A 6,966-nucleotide genomic window follows, 5' to 3' on the forward strand; every position below is an offset into this window, starting at 1 on the left:
TGCCATCGTTAGACACTATGTTTAGAAAAAATCTATATAATGGAATAAAACACGTTTCACCTGTCAGGTGCATCTTCCTTGGGAGGTGGTGTCTGAATCTGGGCGAAAGGGAGGCTGACCTGCGTTCAAGGGTAGCATGTGACAGTCACCCTTGGGTCGAAGCAGGAGAATCGGAAAGACCTTGTTCCTTTTCGAAACGACACTGCCGTGTATCTGTTGAAACATGACCCAGCGTGACATGACCGGAAACGAGACAGTCGCGTTGGACGAGCATCTCCTGCTTCAAACCAGGTGCCCGTTCATGATAAAACATTCTGAGGTCTGGGCAGAGCTCTCTGGGAGCCTCATGGGTGATGCAAGGTGGGTGTTTATGACAAAGGTGACCTCAGAATTGAAATAAATGTTGGATACCCGAGAACATGGCTCCTCTGAATCTGGGCTGTTATTCCCCAAATGTTTGTGGAGATGTGGCTTCATCGCACCTCAAGCCTGATCTGAGAAGGAGCCGGGTTTATTTTTTTTACTTTATTCATTTACTTATTTAATTTTTTTTGGGGGGGGGGGGTTGCTATAGGGCATGTGCGCTCGCCAGAAAGAGACAGACAAGAGAGAAATCACCCCCCAGGGGGATGACTGCACCGCAATCCCTTCTCCATTCTCCTCTCGGGATCTTGGGCATGCAAGTACACGCGCCCGGCGTGAGTTTAAGCCACCGGGTCCGGGACTTCAACCGCAGTCAGCTACATGACAGTTCAGTGACATAGCCATTACGCTAACTGCTGGTCCCTTATTTATTTTAACTTGACCAGAGAGGGCAGAGTGGGGGAGAGAGGGAAAGGGAGAAAGCAAGCTGCCAGGTCTGGGACTCGAACTGTGTGGTCAGCCATGTGGGAGTCCAGCACCTCCAACCACCATGCCACCTGCCAGCCCCTTCCTTGAGAGATTTTTGCTACAGGATGCATGAGCTCACCAGACAGAAAACCCCCAGAGGGGATGACTACACTGCAGTTCCTTCTCTTCCGTTTTCCCCCTGGGATTTGGGGTAGGTACACACACGTGCCCAATGTGAGTCTGAAGCTTCCAGGTCTAGGACTTGATTCATGGTCGTCCACATGGGAGTCCAGCACCTTGACGTCACCTGCTGGCCCCTGGAACCTGTTTTCTTAGGGCAAAAGTGACATTAAACGTCAGTAGTGTGGGCGAGGAGAACATGACTGGTAGGCCCAGCTGTGGTGGCACAAGCAGAAAGGCCCCACCCTGCGATGGCTGGGATCCCGTGGGAGGCCTCAGTTTAATTCCCAGCCCCAACTGAAAACATGCCAGGCACGTAGTATGTACCTGCGGTCCGAGCTGACGGGGACAGAAAGGATCATGATCCATGTAAGACCCTGTCAAGGGGACAGTAGGTGGCATGGTGGATAAGGTTGCTGGACTCCCATATGGCTGAGTGCAGCCTCAGTCCCGAACCTGACAGCTTGGTTTCTCATTCTCCCTGACCTCCTGCTGCCCCTTCCTGGTCAAATTTAAAGTAAGGGGATAAGGACCAGCCGTTGGCTTAATGGCTATTTTGCTGGGCCCCATGGAGTCGACCGTGGTTCGAGGTGTGTATGTGTGTCCAAGATCCCAAGAGGAAAATGGAGAAGGGATTGCGGCGTGGCCATCCCCATGGTGGGGGGGGCTGATTTCTCTTTCTGTCTCTGTCTCTGGCGAGAGCATGTGCCCTATAGCAAACACCTCTCCAAAAAAAAAAAAAATAATAATAATAAATAAAATCATTCTTTAAGAAAAAGAGCTGTCAAAAATACCCCTCTCCCTCCTGTGCTGTGTGCTTACTAAGAAGGAATACCGTCAGACTTTCTATAAAAAATATTTTTCGTTGGGTGTTTGCTTTCTAGAGAGAAAAAGCACCCCCTGGCGGGATAGCCATGCTACAGTCCCTTCTCTTTAGGGATTTGGGGCATGAATGCATATGTGGCCTTGCATGGTTTTATTTTCTTTATTTTTGAGAGGTTTTTGCTATCGGGCACGTGTGCTCGCCAGAAAGATACAGAAAGCAAGAAATCACCCCCCAGATGGGATGGCCATGTCGCAATCCTTTCTCCTCCATTCTCCTTTCAGGATCTTGGGCACACACGCACACACGCCTGGCGTTGAGTGTAAACCACTGGGTCCAGGACTCAAACCACGGTTGACTACATGGGAGTCCAGCGACATAGCCATTATGCCAACTGCTGGTCCCACATGATATTTCTTTAAGAGAGTTTTTTGCCATAAGGTGTATGTGTTCCTCTACCAGTCCCCCGGTGTAATTTCCAAGCCGCCAGGTCCAGGGCTTGAACTGCAGTCGGCCCTGTGGGAGTCCAGTGCCTTAGGATTTAGTTTTGATTCATGACAGAGTAGGTGGGTGTGGGGGAGAGGGGAGAGAGGGACACACAGTCTCCAGAGAGTCTGGTATCAGGTGCTTGTGCTTTTGCTTGGTGTGGTGCAGGTTGAATGGGCTGGAGACTTGACCCCTGGTTGCCAGGTGGGGATCCGGTCACTCATGGGGTGCATTACCACTGTGCCACACAATGCCTTGTTGATATAATTGTATTTTCAGATCATAACGGGTTTATCTGGAGGTCACCCCATTGTAAGTTGAGGGACATGTATATGATGAAAACGGGATGAGGAATGACACCTTTCCCTGCTGAGCAAATGTAGAAATCTTGGGCACCTAGAGAAGACTCACTTGACCCCCTGCCAATTGATCCCAATACCGTGAAGATCCTGCAAAGCACAGCCTCTCTGTGGCTTGTGGCCAAAATTCTATCAGCAGCACTTATCATGCTTATTAGCCTCTAAGCTCTTATTTATACATTATTTTTTAAAGAATTATTTTATTTAACTTAATTTGACCAGAGAGGGACAAAGACAGAGAGGGAAAGTGAAAAAGCAAGCTGTCAGGTCCGGGATTCTAACCATGGTCGGCCACAAGGGCATCAAGGGCCCTTAAATCACCACACCGCTTGTCAGCCCCCATTGTTATATTTTTAATTCAGAAATTTTCACTATAGGGTGCATGCACTTGCAAGAGACAGTGAGAAACCACCTCCCAGTAGGGATGACCACACTGCAATTCCATCTCCTTTTAGGATTTTGGGTGTACAAGCATACACATGTACCCGGCATTTTTCAATCTGCTGAGTCCAGGACTCGAACCGCGGTCGAAGAAACGAGAGTCTAATGTCTTACCTGCTATGCTACCTTGCTGGCCCCAATCCCTCAACTTTTAAATCACCAACCCTCTTTGTGAGCCTTAGACTAGATGTCTTTTTAAATTTTTTTTAATAATTATTTATTTTATTTATTCATTTATTTTTTAGTTTGAGCAGAGAGAGACAGAGGGTGATAATGAGAGAGAGAGAGGAAATGAGAAAGCAAGCCACCAGATTCAGGACTTGAACCCTAGTCAGTCATGTGGGAGTGTCCAGCGCCTTAACCACCATGCCACCTGCTGGTCCCCTAGACTAGATGTCTTTAACGCTACTCTTTCTCTTCCCTAGTTTTAGAGGTTTGTCCATTTCCACTTCATTGTTCACTTAGACTTTTTTCTTTTTTGAGAGATTTTTGCTATAGGGCGCGTGCACTGTCAGAAAGACAGAAAGAGAAATCACCTCCCGGTTGGCCAGCTACACCACCATCCCTTCTCCATTCTCTCTGGATCTTGGGCACGCACGCACATGTGCCTGGCATGAGTTTAAGTCACTTGGTCTGGGACTTGAACCGTGGCTGACTACATGGGAGTCCAGTGATGTAGCCGTTATGCCAACTGCTGGTCCCAATTCACTTTTTTTTTTTTTTTTTAATTTGATCAGAGCAAGACACACAGAAAGAAAAAGTAAAAAAGCAAGCCACCACGTCCAGGACTTGAACCATGGTTGGCCATGTGGGAATGTTCAGTGCCTTCACCATGCCACCTGTTGGCCCCATGATTTTTTTTTTTTCCAAAAAGAATTATTTATTTAACATTTTGAACAGAAAGGAAGAGTGAGAGAGAGAAGTGAGAAAGCAAGCTGCCAGGTCTGGGATTCGAACTGCAGTTGACTACATGGGAGTCCGGTGACATAGCCATTAGGCCAACGGCTAGTTCCCCTCCTTGTGATTTTCAAGCCACCAGGTTTGGCCCTGAACAGAAGTCGTCCATGTGGAATCAAGCACCTTAACGACCATGCCACCTGCTGGCCCCTGGTAGGTGTTCATCTTTCTCCTGGCTCTCACTATCATGAGCATGCTCATCTGCTCTATCCCGAACACAAAAGATGAAAAGAACAGTCAACAGAATAACGTAAAAGCAGGGAAAATCTTTTGTTATAATTTTATTTTTTTTAAAGGCAGGAATTTTTTTCCATTTAACTTTTATCAATTTACTGTAACTTGACCAGAGAGGGGGAGAGAGAGTGAGCGAGAGAGAGAGAGAGAGAGCGCGAGCAAGCTGCCAGGTCCGCGACTTGAACCGCAGTCAACCATGCGTAAGTCCAGTGCTCCTAAGTACCATGCCACCTGCCAGTCCCGTAAAATGTTTTATTTAACCCAGTATAAACAGATAACACAATTACCATTTTAACAAGCAATCAATATAAATGTGAATAAGTGTTTTGCATTTGCTTTTTTTTTTTTTTGAGAGATTTTCGCTATAGGGCGCATGCGCTTGCCAGACAGACAGAGACAGACAGAGAGACAGAAAGTGAGAAATCACCCCCCAGGGGGAATGGCCACGCCGCAATCCCTTCTCCTCCATTCTCCTCTCGGGATCTTGGGCATGCACGCACACACACCCGACGTGAGTTTTAAGCCACCGGGTCCGGGACGCGAACTGTGGTTGACTACGTGGGAGTCCAGCGACACAGCCATTACGCTAACTGCTGGTTCCCGCATTTGCTTTTTCATGTGAAATCTTTGAGACCCAGCGTACGTTTTAACCTTATAGCAATTTACAATTTAGGCCAGCCACATTTCAATTGGTTATGGGGAGAGGATCCCACAAAGTCGATTATGGCTCATCCTGGCCCTGGGGTCTTGGAAACCATGCTGGGCGTGCATGCGTGTGTGCACAAAATCCCACCAGGACAAATCAGTAACGGAGAGGCATTGTGGTGTGACCACAGGTATGAGGTGCTTTCTCCCTCTCTTTCTCTCCCCTGACGCCCTCCCCTAGAGTGCACATGTGCCCTCTAGCAATCCAGAAAGAAAGGAAAAGGGACCAGCAGTTAGTGTAATGGCTATGTCGCTGGACTCCCATGTAGTCGACCTCGGTTCAACTCCCGGACCTGGTAACTTCAACTCACGCTGGGCGCGTGTGCGTGCATGCCCAAGATCCCAAGAGGAGAATGGAGGAGAAGGGATTGCGGCGTGGCCATCTCCCCCCCCGCCCCGGGGGAAGGGGTGATTTCTCGCTTCCTGTCTCTGTCTCTGTCTGTCTTTCTGGCGAGTACACATGCCCTATAGCAAAAACCTCTAAAAAAAATAAATAAATAAAAAAACTAAAAAGGAAAACAAATGAAATAAGGAACTTGTCTATTTCCCGTTTTCTTGTATCTTTTCTATCTTTGGGAAAAAAAGAAAGTAGGGTCAGCTTTGTGGCATGGTGATTAAATTTGCCTGATCCCACAGGGAAGGCCACGTGGCTTGAGTCTTAACCTAGAGGGTTGCAAAACATGCCAGGTTCATGCGCATGCATGCACAAAATCCTGAAAGGAGGGAAAGATGGAAAAGGGGTGATGTGTGTCCCTGCCCCAAGGGGAGAAGGTGGGGAGACGGTGCTTTCTTCTCTTCCTCCCTCGCTCTCTGGTGAACACAGATGCCCTCTTAGCAATATGTAATTTTAAGAGAGATTTTAAATCAATATATTTGGGGGTGGCAGGTGGCGTGTAATTTTAAAAGAGATTTTATTTTATTTATTTATTTTTAAAGAACTGTTTTATTTTATTTTATTTTATTTATTCATTTAAATTTGATCAGAGAGACATACAGAGAGAGAGAGAGAGAGAGAGAGAAACAAAGTGAGAAAGCAAGCCACCAGAACCAGGACTTGAACCATGGTTGGCCATGTGGGAGTGTCCAGCACTTTAACCACTACACCACCTGCTGGTCCCCGAAAGATATTTTAGAATCAATATATTTGGAGTGGCAGGTGGCGTGATGGTTAGGGGCGCTAGACCCCCACATGGCTGACCACAGTTCGATTTCCAGACCTGGTAGCTTGCTTTCTCACTTTTCCTCTCTCTCTCTCTCTCATTCTGTCTGTCTCTGGTCAAATTGAAATAAATCAAGGTAAATAAAATAATTCTTTAAAAAAACAATAAAAAAATGTGTCGGGGCCAGCAGATGGCAAAATGGTTATGTCACTGGAATCCCGCGTAGTCAAATCTGGACCCAGTGGCTTAAAACTCATCCCATGCACACGTGCGTGTGTGCTCAAATTTTTTTTTTTTAGAGGTTTTTGCTACAGGGCGCATATACTCGCCAGACAGAGACAGACAGAGGGACAGAAAGCAAGAAATCACCCCCCAGGGGGATGGCCACACCGCAATCCATTCTCCTCCATTCTCCTCTCAGGATCTTGGGCACGCATGCACATGCACACAGCGTGAGTTTAAGCCACCGGGTCTGGGACTTGAACCGTGGTCGACTATGTGGGAGTCCAGCAACATAGCCGTTAAGCTAACTGCTATTCTTGCCCAAAATCCTGAGAAGAGACCAGAGAAGGGATTGCGGCATAGCCATTCCACTGCGGGTAATTTTTTTTTCTTTCAGAAATATGTGATTGTGGGAACCAGCAATTAGCGTAATGGCTATGGCGCTGGACTCCCACGTAGTCGACCACGGTTCGCGTCCCGGACCCGGTGGCTTAAAACTCACACCGGGCGCGTGTGCGTGCGTGCCCAAGATCCAGAGAGGAGAATGGAGGAGAAGGGATTGCGGCGT

Source organism: Tupaia chinensis, unplaced genomic scaffold (assembly GCF_000334495.1).
Source record: "Tupaia chinensis unplaced genomic scaffold, TupChi_1.0 Scaffold139785_1, whole genome shotgun sequence".
NCBI classification, from domain to species: Eukaryota; Metazoa; Chordata; class Mammalia; order Scandentia; family Tupaiidae; genus Tupaia; species Tupaia belangeri.